Source organism: Ambystoma mexicanum, chromosome 1q, assembly GCF_040938575.1.
Source record: "Ambystoma mexicanum isolate Mex_15411 chromosome 1q, UKY_AmexF1_1, whole genome shotgun sequence".
In the NCBI taxonomy this organism is placed as follows: Eukaryota; Metazoa; Chordata; class Amphibia; order Caudata; family Ambystomatidae; genus Ambystoma; species Ambystoma mexicanum.
Window position 1 is genome coordinate 648,423,904 of NC_090922.1, and position 12,647 is coordinate 648,436,550.

A 12,647-nucleotide genomic window follows, 5' to 3' on the forward strand; every position below is an offset into this window, starting at 1 on the left:
CAGTGGGGCCAACAATGTATATTTTGTAATTTCCTGTGATGTCATTGCTATGCGAAGTATTATTTTTGAAACTTGAAAAATCCTGCATCTTTTTGGTCACAGAATGTTGGCAGGTGTGCATCACTGCTACTTTGCTGTCGCACATCAGACACATGCTAAGGACAGTTTCACCCGGAGTATTGCGGCGTGCCAGATACAAACATGCTTTTATAACCTCCACGAGGGATAAAAGAGAGGATTTGCATGCAATGACATTATAGAACATGATCACATTCTGAATAAGCCTCACTTTTATAAAGCGCTTACAAAAAACACATTATTTGCACACCATTCCGAATCCAGTATCAGCAACCCGCCTGTACATTACCTACAAGACATTGCACTGACATCTTTCTCAGAGTGTGGCTAATACAGTGCTGCACACCAATGAGCAGTTCAACAACATGGCTAATGCTCCCACGTGACTTAACCCACATGATCTTCCCTTTGGGGCGCAAATGGAGGGCAGGGGGCACCACATAGCTGTATCGACTGGTTTGAATGGCAATGCATGTATCAGTACCAGGACGCGTTCATTTCCACCGCCCCACTCCCAGTCAGTTGCCCACTGTAGGGGGCTGTACTCGTGGTTGCGTACTTCATACATGCCAACCTTTTGCATTGCCAATGTGGGTGAATACACATGCCCTTGTGTTTGGCAGGGGAGACCCCATTGATGACTAGGCATGGGCAAGGGGATTGGCCGGTGAGTAAACTGACTCCATTCCATGGCAGGTGAGACCCACCCAAAGCGAGTGAGTTTGCAGGTATAATGCGCACACGCCTTTGAGGTCAATCAGAAAAGAATCAGTGCAGATGCTTCTGTGAGCCTTTTTGTCAAGATACGCGGTTCATAGGGACAGAAACAAGATGTGGCACTGCACTTTGGCCACCTGAGTTTTTTCTATGCCCTTTCACCCCGTTACAGTGAGTCAGAGTGATTGTCAGTGGCTCCAGTTAATTCGTTTGGCAGCACTCAGTGTGCAGTGTGTGTAGTGTGTGTGTAGTGTGTGGTTGTCCTCTTTTGATTCCTCTGCTGGAGCTCACCGAGCACTCACACATTGAGTTGGCGTTCGTATTTCTAGGTTAATGCCTAGTCTTCCTTTCCTGTACAAGGTGTGTGGCAGCGCACCTGCTTCTTGAGTGCTGATGTCAGTGCGCCCTGTTTATCTGTTCACTTCAGTAACCTGAACTTACCACCCGTCATGAAAGATAAAATACTTCATGTCACGGGTGGACTGGGAACCAAAAGATGCCCTGGAAATAATTTTCAAAGTGGCCCTATATTACACCTTTCAGCAATCACAGCCCCTTTTCTATGAGAACATTTGAAAATACAATAGGTTACCACACAGAAGAGGCCCAGGGTGCAGAGGCCTACTGGGGAAACCTCCAGAGTTTCCTATAGGCCAGTCCAACCTTGCTCCTTGTGTACATTCTTATTGACACTGTCCACAGTGTCCTCCTCATAGGCAGGCAAATACAGGACAAGATGGCCTTCCTCCCACAGGGCACAAGCAGCTCCCTTTCCCTCTTCCTCTGGAACCGAGGCCTCCTTGGCAATTTCTCTGGAAGCAACATCCCCAGGTAGTGCTCACTTTATCGACTAACAAAGTCACACTGGCTCCTGCTTCTGTGGTTGTCCACCTGCCATGTAGGACCACATGGAATGCACAGAGGACTTCACACAATGTTCTGCACAGCACTGGCATCACACATAGATATACCAATGACAAAAACATGTCAACTCCCTGGGCCTCTGCCAGATAGTTACAGGCATTAAGCGCAGGCAAAGGGCCCAAGAAACGCAAGGACCTTTAAAGAGGGCCTAGGCTGATTGTCGCCTGGCAATGGCCCCTGGAAGGGGGCTTAATGGGCATGTTTTATGAAGACAAAGAAGGGCAGAATGTTTTCTTTATGCCTAGGGGTGACATGGGAGACATTTGCCAAATGGAGCTGTGGCTGTATGGCAGTCATTAGTCCCCTATGCCACAGTATTTTGTGCTATGGCGCTGGCACCATCGCAATGACCAGTACACCCATCCAAACAGACAAGGATGCAAAAGTGCTGCAAACATACCTTCTTCCATGTCTTCTGGCGCATCTGCACCCTGGACACCATCCAAACCTCTACCTCCATTATGGCCACCACTTTCTCCTCGATTGGCGCCATGTTTAGCTCATGGGGAGAGCCAGGGCCTCCCACGGTCATTCAACGTGAAGACTCTGTAACTTTCCGTAGGTTCTCACATTCGACGGAGGTTGCAGGCTCTCTTTTTACACTCGTGAGTGTCTCTTTTTCTCATGGCAACAGAATTTACCGTCATCAATGTCTTCCCCCACCTTGCTGACGTCGTGTAAAAAAATGCCCTACCTACAGCTCGAAACCCACACAGTTAGTTCCAAGTGAAAATGTTATTTTGTCTTCTTGTAGGCCAGCCCTGCCATTCTGAACCAAATGTGTAGTGTTTTGCAACATGCAGATGCGGTTTCTTTTTCAATTATATTCCTATCTATTCCCATTGACTTGGGAGGATAGCTCAGTGGCAACGTGCTCGCCTTGGAAGCAAGACGACACAGAGCAACACCGCAGGTTCAATCTCCATATCATACTAATTTTTCATGTTTTCGGCTCTATCTGCATTGTTTATTTTTATCAGCATGTTTTTAGTTTACATTTAAACTTTTTTATGCTATTTACTAAAGAAAATAATAAAACTTTCATAAAATTACTTACAAGAAAAAATGTATAAAATCTCATTAAAGTAAAAAAGAAGAAGGAAAGAAAAAACAAAAAAAAGTTAAAAATAAGTAGGGCCCCCAGATCCTTTCCCAAAGTCTGGTTGCGCTCCAAACTTCATCAATTTTTTCCTCTCAACTCAGTACAGCTCTTCTTTTCGTCTTCTTCCACCGTCAGTCTCTCAAAGATTTTTTTGACAAAGGCCATCAGGGCCAGAATCTCTGTATTTCTCCTCCCTTGACACAGGCTCACCCAAAGAGCATTGGGAGATGATGTTGTTGAATTCTGAAACAAGTGTCCCAAGTATGTTGCTCTTAAATCCTTCAGTGACTCACATTCAGTTGTTAAGTGCTCTAGGGATTCAATAGTACCCTTGCAAAGCTGACACATGTAATTTCTCATTGAGGCTACTTTGCGTCTCTCGAGAACTCCTTTTTAAGGGAACAGGTTAAAGCGGAACCTCATGAAGTCTTGTCTGATAGTGGGAGAGGGAAACTTTGTCAAGTATATTGGAACTTGGGCTCGTTTCCTAGTGTCTTTCGTTATCCCTCCACCACTTTTCATGCTCCAAATCCGTTCACCTGTATTTATCCAGTCCTGATCATAAAGTTTCTTCTTGACATGGTCGGGGTTTTTCAATAGAAGCTCTTCGCTCAATGCTAGACTATTTAGTATCTCCACACATGTAGATCTCCATTCAGTTAGAGACTTCTCACTGTTTAAGTAGATAGCTTTTTGTAGGACTTCGTACCCTCCTTCACTTGGTGGTTGTAAACATTTCCTCAACATTGACAGTGATCTTCAGACCATTGTGGTGTACAGTGACACCATTCCCATTTCTCTCCTGATCACTTCTACCGGTAGGGAGCTTGGCATATTCAGTACTCGTCGCCAAAATTCTCCCTCAGCCTGATTACAAACGGAGCCTGTGAGTAGTAGCTGCGTTTCAGAGCCATACGTCAGAATGGGGGTCACCTTCAGTTTATAGAAGTTAATGATGGGTAATAGGGTAGATTTGCCATACTTGCGGTTGATTATTCTAGCCTGGGTTGCTAGATTCTTAGCTTTAGACTTCACGGCCACTGCCCCGTGTGAGTCTACCATGCTTGTGTTCAGTGTTAACCCCAAGTACTGCATCGATGTAACCTCGGGTATTTTAACCCCTTGGAGACTCCAACTTTTTTTCGTTCTGTGGGTTCTGTTTGTTTCTCCTATAACCATAATTTTGGATTTCTTAGGATTAATGGTTAGTGAGTGAGTTATCACACACATATTTAGACAAAGCATTCAGCTGTCTCTGCAGGCCCATTTTGGTTTGGTCCATAATTAGGAGGTCGTCAGCGCAGAGTAATCTTTCTGTGAGGTGCTTCTGCCTGCAATCCTTGGGCAGAAGCACCTCACATCTTCAAAAGCCTCCTCAATGTCACATATGTAGAAGTTAAATATAGCCGGTGCCAATCTACAGCCCTGTTTTATCTCTACTGATGTTCCAATTTCGCTCGACAGAGTTCCTGCTCTGTCCAAGCGTATTCTTAGTGTTGTTCCAGGGTGCAGGAGTTCCAGATCTTCCCTCAGGTCGATCGGACAGCCCCATTTTGACAATTTACCCCATAAAGTATTCCTGTTGATTGAGTCGAATGCATGGGCCAAGTCTATAGAAGCAATGTAGATCTTGTTTTGCTTAGTTGCTTTTGCCCTGCATTTCAACAAATTTATCAGGAACAGATTTAGAGCAGTTCCTGTCCCTTTTTTGAAACCAGATTGCCAACGGTCTTAGTGGTTTGATTGTTTGGACCACATGTTCAAATGTTTCAGGAGTATTGCTGAAAACAGATTTCCTACCACGTCCAAAAGGGCGATTGGTCTGTAGTTGGCCGGGTCAGACCTGTCGCCCTTTTTGTAGATCGGGACCATGATTGACTTAGTCCAAGAAGTGGGTATTTTCTTTGTTAGTTTAATTTCCTCAAACATGGACAGCATGAAGTCGGCCCAGTGCTCCGGGTGTTGCTTCGGGATAGCGTTTGTTAGACCGTCGGGGCCCGCTGCCCTTGAAGCACTTGCATTTTTTATTAGGGTAAGTATCTCCTCCCTATTGAATTCGAAAGTCCAGGGTAAGCTGGAGAGAGTAACCCTTTCGTATCCTTCCCCCAACTTGTTAGAGAAAGAACAATCCTGCGAAATGTTTTTCCCAGGTTGATGATGGTATTGAATTTTCAAGGATCGCATCTTGTGGAGCCGTTGGGGAGTTCAACAGCTTCCAGATCTTGACTGTGTTCTGTCTGCATTGTTTCAACGCCCTTTGTTCTTTGAACGGTGGACAAAACTGCGTTTGCGCAGATATAAGTATGAACGTGGAAATCAAACTTTTCCTCTGTAAAATATCCGCATTCGCCATTCACTGAATAAGTCCTTTCAAACATGCAACAAATCCGGACGGATGTCAGTGTGTGCCAGAAATTATCCTTTAATGCATTTCCTTTGTTCGAAGATAGAACTACTGTTTGTGTTGTACTCTCTGCCCGTAACATCATTTATTGAAGAATCTTGAAGAATCCTACAAGTCTGACATTTCAACATCTATGACACATCATTTCTCAGACATTAACCAGCTGTATATGGAGGCACACACACTCGTTCAGTGCAGTTGCAATCTTGTGAATTACACTCGCTAAAAAAGTGAGCCAATAGAACAGCTTGTGGGGTATCTTACTCTTTTAGATGATCATGTAATCCTTTCCATCATCAGTCTTGTTACAGAGGACTTGCAGTCATCCACAAGACCTTGTGGCCCTGCACCAGTCTTGGCGTTGAAAACATTGGCTCCTTGCAAGTCCTCTCCTGCCACTTCCTGCTCTCCCCGATGGACACAGTCACCTTTCATCTCATCTACAGACCACCCAACCCAATACAGCCTTCATCAGAGACTTCACCGACCTGGTCACCACCATGTCCCTCACTCACACCAGCAACATCTTCCTAGGTGACTTCAACCTCCCAGGCAACAAGGCCACCAAACCAATAAAGGAAGCTCTTCTCAGCCTTGTTGACACCCTCAGTCTCACACAACACATGAAAGACCCAAGGCACAAGAAAGGTAGCATCGTCGAGCTAATCATCACTGCACTGCCTCCCCGCCACTGCAGCTCTCCTCTCCCGCTTGACTGCTCTGAACACGTGGCAGTGCCTTTAAACATTCTGCACACCACCCCAGTCAAGTATGCCCAGCAGAAACTCATCAGACAAACCTTCAGGTCCTTCAAGAACTTCCCGGTGGAAGCCCCCATGGAAGACCTTGCCAACCTCCACCTTGCATGGACTGAACACCCCCAATTGAACTGTGACTAGAGATCATCAACATCTCTCTAACTCAAGGCACCTTCCCATTGACCCTAAAGGGTCTGGATTCCGACAATCTCGGCATCTATCGCTGTATCACCCATCTTTCCTTCCTAGGCTTGATCATAAAGAAAGTGCTCGCCGCACAACTGCAGCAAAACATCAACAAACATAATCTCATCCAAACCTACTAATCCGGGTTCAGACCCAGATGCAGCACAGCGACGGCAGCCATACAGGTGGTCGACGATTCCCACAACATCTTTGATGATGGCTACCCCTGCCACCTGGATCTACTCTACCTCTCGGATGCTTTAGAAACAGTAGGACACCAGGCATGCACGGACATCCTACATTGGCACATGGGGATCAGCGACCTTGTCCTATGGTGGTTCAAGTCCTACCTCACCAACCACCAGCAGTTTGTTCAGATGGACTCCTCTAGATCGCCAATGCTACCGTCACCTGTGGAGTCCCGCAGGGTTCCATCCTTTCTCCAGTGATCTACAATCTTTTTTAAAAAGCTTTTCATCCTTCCTAGGTCGATAAATGAGTACCAACACAGTTTGGGTGATATTGTATGCATGTTTGTCCTATAAAAAAGAGTTTAAGCGTAAGAGCTATACAATAACATATTATCATTTGTTCTTGGACGTCTGCTTGGATTCACAGTAATTTAGTGTACTTAGGAACAATGCTATTTGATGCCACTTCCTGTTTTGTTAAGGGGTGAAAGGTTGTGTTTCATCCATTCCCGGGATGTCACTTTGGGGTGAGGTTAAATGACATCACTTCCTGTGATGTCATCAGAGTGTCATTGGAGGTCAAGGGTCGTGAGGCGAGGGGTGGCCCACTATTTTGAGGCCAGGGGTGGGCCACTTTTTTTGGGTGACCGGGCCTATTTCTTGTCCCAGTCCGACCCTGCTTGAAGCTCAACCGCTCCAAGATCGAATTCTTACTTCTCACAACAACACTGAACACGCAGACATACAGACCTGGCTATCAACCATGAACCCTGAGGACTTCACAGTTCAATGTCACTTTTCTGCTTTTTGAATGCCACACTTAAAAAAGACTGATTGATATATGTCGATTTTGTGCCGCCCACAAAAAGCAGGAAAAGCACACGGAAGAGATTATTTTTTTAACAATTTGCGGCGTCCACCCCTCCAGGCCCTCTTTCCTCCTTGCCACCTCACTCCCCAAAACCCCACCACATACACACACATGCATTTTCACACACACACAAACACTCATCTGACACTCCTGTGGCTCCTCCTCTGTGTCTCGCCATGCTTGTCAGCCTCTGCATGAACTTGTGTGCATTGCAGGGGCTGAAAGTTTGATTTAGAAAGACCAATCTCCCCATTGGCTCCCAGTGGCTGCAATGATCAAGTTCAAGACCCTCTGGATTGTCCACAAGGCCTTCTGGGGCCTGGGACCACAATACCTCCAACTCTCTCTTCTGAAGTACCTTCCTACTCAAGCTCTTCGCTCCTCCACCTCCAACTCCATGAGGGTCAGTCTCATTTCAAAGCAACAGGTTGGGCAAATTTGTCTCTTCGGCTGGTGCCTCCCTTTGGAACAGCCTCTCTAAATCTCTGGAACTTGAGCAGAACCATCTCCGGTTCTGGGAGCATCTGAAGACTTTGCTCTTTGCTTCTGCCTTCTCTCTTCCTGTTCCCTGCTGATCTCCTGTGTGATATTGCACTGTTCTCCTGGCCTCTGAACTACGGGCCCAGGTCCCCGTCCCCCCAGCTGCACACCTGCACTGCCTCCTGGCATCCCTGCACTTGGGTCTGTATCTGCATCCCTACAGTCCTCCTAGCTGCACTTATCAGACACTTGTCTGCACCGAACCTTGCACTGCCACCTGCTGGCCGCACTGCTTGTTCTTTGATGTTTGATCCTGTGTCTTGCACTTCTCCTCCACATATCACTTTTCCCCTCTCCTCTCCCTTGCACTTGTGCGATCTCAATGTCACTAGGCCTAGTAAGATCGTTGTCTTATCCTCCCCTTGTTTCCCCTCCCTTGCCTCGTCGCGCCTTGAAACACTTGTGCATAGGTGCGTTATAAATACCATATCATATCATATCATATCATATACATATCATATCACATACAGTAAAGACCAAGCTGGACACTTGGCCACAAGTCCTAGTTGTGTTATTGTGAATGTCAAATCTGAAACGTAACTCAAAAGCATGACTTATCAGCTCAGCTATCACCGTAGCAGCAACAACCCCCCTACCCCACCTCTTTTAGCCAAGGTACAATAGTTTTCTACTTCCATTTTAATGCTTCTATCTTCAGAGTCACTTAGCTATAGCCATAATTTATACGATGTAACAATCAATACCAAAGCAAATAGCAATGGATTTCTAGTCCATTAGCAAGCAGTAAGTCCAGGCACTTTAAATGCATCTGAAGGGCAAGGGAGGGATAGTTTGTGGTCTTCGGTGGGCGTCTGTGTTCAGGTTAAACAACTTTTACCACTGCTGCAGAGACAACCTTTGCCCATTACTTGTGTAAGAAGACCGAGAAACAGGTTTGTGCAGTGGAATGTCTCATGCGTCTTTTAACACCTGCCACCTTAGGATCCAGATCTCAAAGGTGCAATTCTGCTATTAGAGTGTCTCCCCAATGCAGCACAGATTTGTATAGTATCAAGAGCACACACGACACAGAAGGAAACAGCACATTAGCCAATTCCAATATATACTACAGAAAGCATGGCTAAAAGGAGCCAAGATATTTAAAGACTGCTACAGCGGGCACCCTACACGAGTAGAAATAACAGTAATATTCATCCGAAAAATGCAAATTCTTGTGTCTTTATGTGTTTCATGTTTTTTTGAAATGGTTCTTATTTTCCTCTTGACCTAAAATTCACAATGCACAAATACCATTAACACATTCTTCATATAGTTTTTACTCACCATGCAAAATTAATGTATTTGTGAGGCGGACCAGGGGCATGGATGAAAAGTTTTGTTTGGCTGCCGCCACCTGCTCCCTCTCGTAAAAACAAGACCATCTCTGAATGAAGGACTGCCATCTGTGAGGGTGTTAAAGCCCTATTTGTTTATTTTTATTAGAATGGAATGATGCTAATAAAGTTAATTCTGTTTCTGAAGCGAGGCCTGCTAATCAGGCCCCCCTTTCATAAATGTTCCATGCTGAAACGATGGTGCAAACGTGCGTTTGCTCAGACTCCATCCAGGAAACACAGAGGTATGTTCTATCCAATGCGTTTCGGATCACAAAGACCCTTCATCAAGGAACTAAATGTCCACAGGATATTAGAACATGCAAAGCAGCAGTCTTTACCATATCGAAACTGAGTCAAACCAAAACAAAACCACTTGAGAAGGCGAGAGAGCAGAGACTGGCAGGTCAGGATACAGAAAGGGAGGTGCCCAAGCCCCAGAGATGATAGCTGGCAAGAAAACAAAGGCGGTCTGGAAATGTTGTCAAATCTCTGGCCACTTTGGGACCTGTATGAGGCATGGTTGTACTATAACAAGGGAGGGAGAAACCTGGGAGAGGAGCTTATCTCCCCTACATACTCAACTAGCACAACCTTCATCCAGAGGGTCGAGGAAGTGTTGATAGCTCTTGAGTGTTTAGGAATCAATCGATAGACTGTTGAACGTTGATGATAATGGGATCTTCAAGAAACCTTTGTAGTTTCACTAATTTGAACTTTTGTTATGGCCTTGCTGGCTGATTCTGTAGATAACGTCTGTGAAACTAGATTTCTGCTTGCAGCCTCTTCAGGTGTACCGTTTGGCTTCTTGACATTCCATAGCACCCCAGGAACAGTCAATGCCAACTAGGGCAGAATTCACCCCATTGCTCACATTTCCACCAATTAGCTGCATTGGATTTCTTTGGATTGAACACATGTTCCATTAGTGCCTCCATCCCCAACATGCCAGTGTGAAGAATTGCAAGAATTGTAGGCAGTTTCATTCGCAGAAAGTCAAAAGGACCTTAGAAGCTGACCACACCACCAGCCTCTGATGCTCATGACACCATAGTTCCATGCATGATGCCAGGGTGCTACAGGACAGCACGCTGCCAGGATCCATGAACACACAGAGGGAACAAATGAAAGGTATGGTGGAATACAAAAAGGTAGCAGAAAGAACATGGTATGATAACCTGTTCTGTGGTTTTTACCCACTTTAAGAGTCTGCAGCCATCACTTTTTGCTCACTGTACTTTTCACAAAGGAAGAATAACTATTTGCATATCAGTCTTCGTCCTGCCCACAAGGGCAGTCCAGCACCGAAATGCCTGGCAAACCTGCTTTGAACAAGAGTACCAACAGCAACCCTAGACACGTGTTTCAGCCTAGTCGGGTCTCATCAGTGAGTTCGAACTGTGTCTCTGTGAGCACAGTGAACAAGGGCTCCACGTCTGTGTACCCCAGGTAACCTAGGGAGACCAACCCCAAGTTTCTTGCAAAAATACAAAAAAGGTAGCAGGCGCCCCTCTCTAGAAAGAACATGGCATGATAACCTGTTCTGTGGTTTTTACCCACTGTGAGAAACCTGAGAGTGTTCTCCCAAGTAAACCTTGGGAAACCATTATTCAGGTGGCCAGGGGAGGGCTGGCATTCTCAGATGCCAACTCTGGGGGTGGACAAGCGAGGGACGATCACCTGGATAGGGGTGCCCGGGATTATGCTCAGGTGAATGCCCCAGGTGAGACGCGGTATGTTACCAGGGAGATGATGAGGAGAGTGAGATCCCTGATGCCTTTATGGGCTGTGCTACATCTGCCCCCTTCTTCCAATTAGATCTCTCCGGCCCAGATCCAACAACCCCTCTGTGCGTAATCAATTCTCTAAGGTCCCAAACCATGTTACACCCAAAAAGCATAATTCCCAGAATCCTTATTTCGCTGGTCTCCATTCGAATAACCCCATCCTTCTTCCTTCCATCCCTTTGCTTACTATTTTTCACATACCCAACCCGATCAGACAAAACACTATGATTCCCACAATCCCTCTTGTTTATTTCACGAAACCAGCTATTCCCGTTTACCCCGCAAACCCTACCAATCTGTCCCTCTGATTGTCATCTTCCAAAATCCCAACCTACTATGACCGAATACTACCGTTCCCATAATCCCTTATGTTCTGTTCTCCATCCTGGTCATTCTCGTCCATTTAACAAACCCTCCAAAACCTTTCCTTCCGAGAGCACCCCAAACCCAAATACAAAGGCTATAATTCCATGTATCACCTCTTTCCCTTCCGACTCTGTAGAATGTTTGGAAACTCTACTAACGCTTTTTCAGATACTCCAACCCCTTCCCTTTCCGACATGAACATTGGTTTACGGTAGTGTAATAGAACTGTGTGCCTTACATGTCCCGACAGAAGGGTCAGGTAAAGTCAGGCAATTAACTTGAACCACACAAACCTGACGTCCCTTTCCTTCCCCACAGGGATAAAAGGTGGAGCCAGAGAGCACAGTACAAGCAAGGCAAGTACAGCAGACAGCACGATGAGACGGCTACTATGCAGCAGTTCAAAAGACAGAGAAAGGCGTCAGGAAGGTGAGGGTGGCGAGGAGAGAAGTGACCTTGCCCTTTTTCATCCCAAGCCCGCACCGCCTTCATGGAAGAGAGCCTAAAAGCGCAAACAAAAGCAAAAGTGTCCTGCAGCAGATGTCAACGGTACACAGAGCAAAGCAAGGCCGATAAGCGGAGTGAGGGAAGCTCCTGCACCCATGGTACCGGCCTTGACTCCAGAGAAGCCAAGCGGTTCATTACAGCCGGTGAGTTTTGAGTGAGAATCACGAAGTGCCAACTTTTGAACCAAAGCTGATGAACTTTGAAAAAACTGTAAAGGTATAAAGGGGAGACCGGTGAGTCGAGGGGAGAACCGATAAGAACCATGCTGTGATGAGTGCGAATCGCAAAGTGGCAAGTTTTGAACCAAAGTTGATGAACTTTGAATGAACTGTTAAAAGTGTGAAGGGGAGACCAGCTGCAGAGGGAAAGCGGCACCACGTGGGTACTAACTTGAGAGACTCTGGTCGAGCCCCATATGAGAGAAACTACAAGTACCAGAAGGCCGCAGGAGGGCCGGCAAAATAGGTCAAAGTAGTCATACAGAGGATCAAGAAAAATCCCAGTACAATCAAAAAACTTTGATCTACAAGAACTGTGAAACAAAGGGAAGTGAACCCCAATAATATTGGACAAATGTGAATGTGAAGTAAAGAGGGGTCTGAGCCTGACCAAGGGAGATCCAGGGGTGAAGCCATCCCCCGAGAAGATAAAAAGCCAAGAGGGGTCTGAGCCTGTCCGAGGGAGATCCAGGGGTGAAGTCATCACTGAGAAGATAAAAAGAGAGAAGCTATCACCCAAAGTTGTTTGATAAAGGAACTGTGGTGTATTGTGATAAACAATTGAGAAGGGTCGAAGCAGAGAAGAGGGGGTACCCAGGGGTGAACCTATCACTGAGCGAACCTTGGAAAAGGGCTTTCATTTGTTTAAGGAACGTTTGCTTTG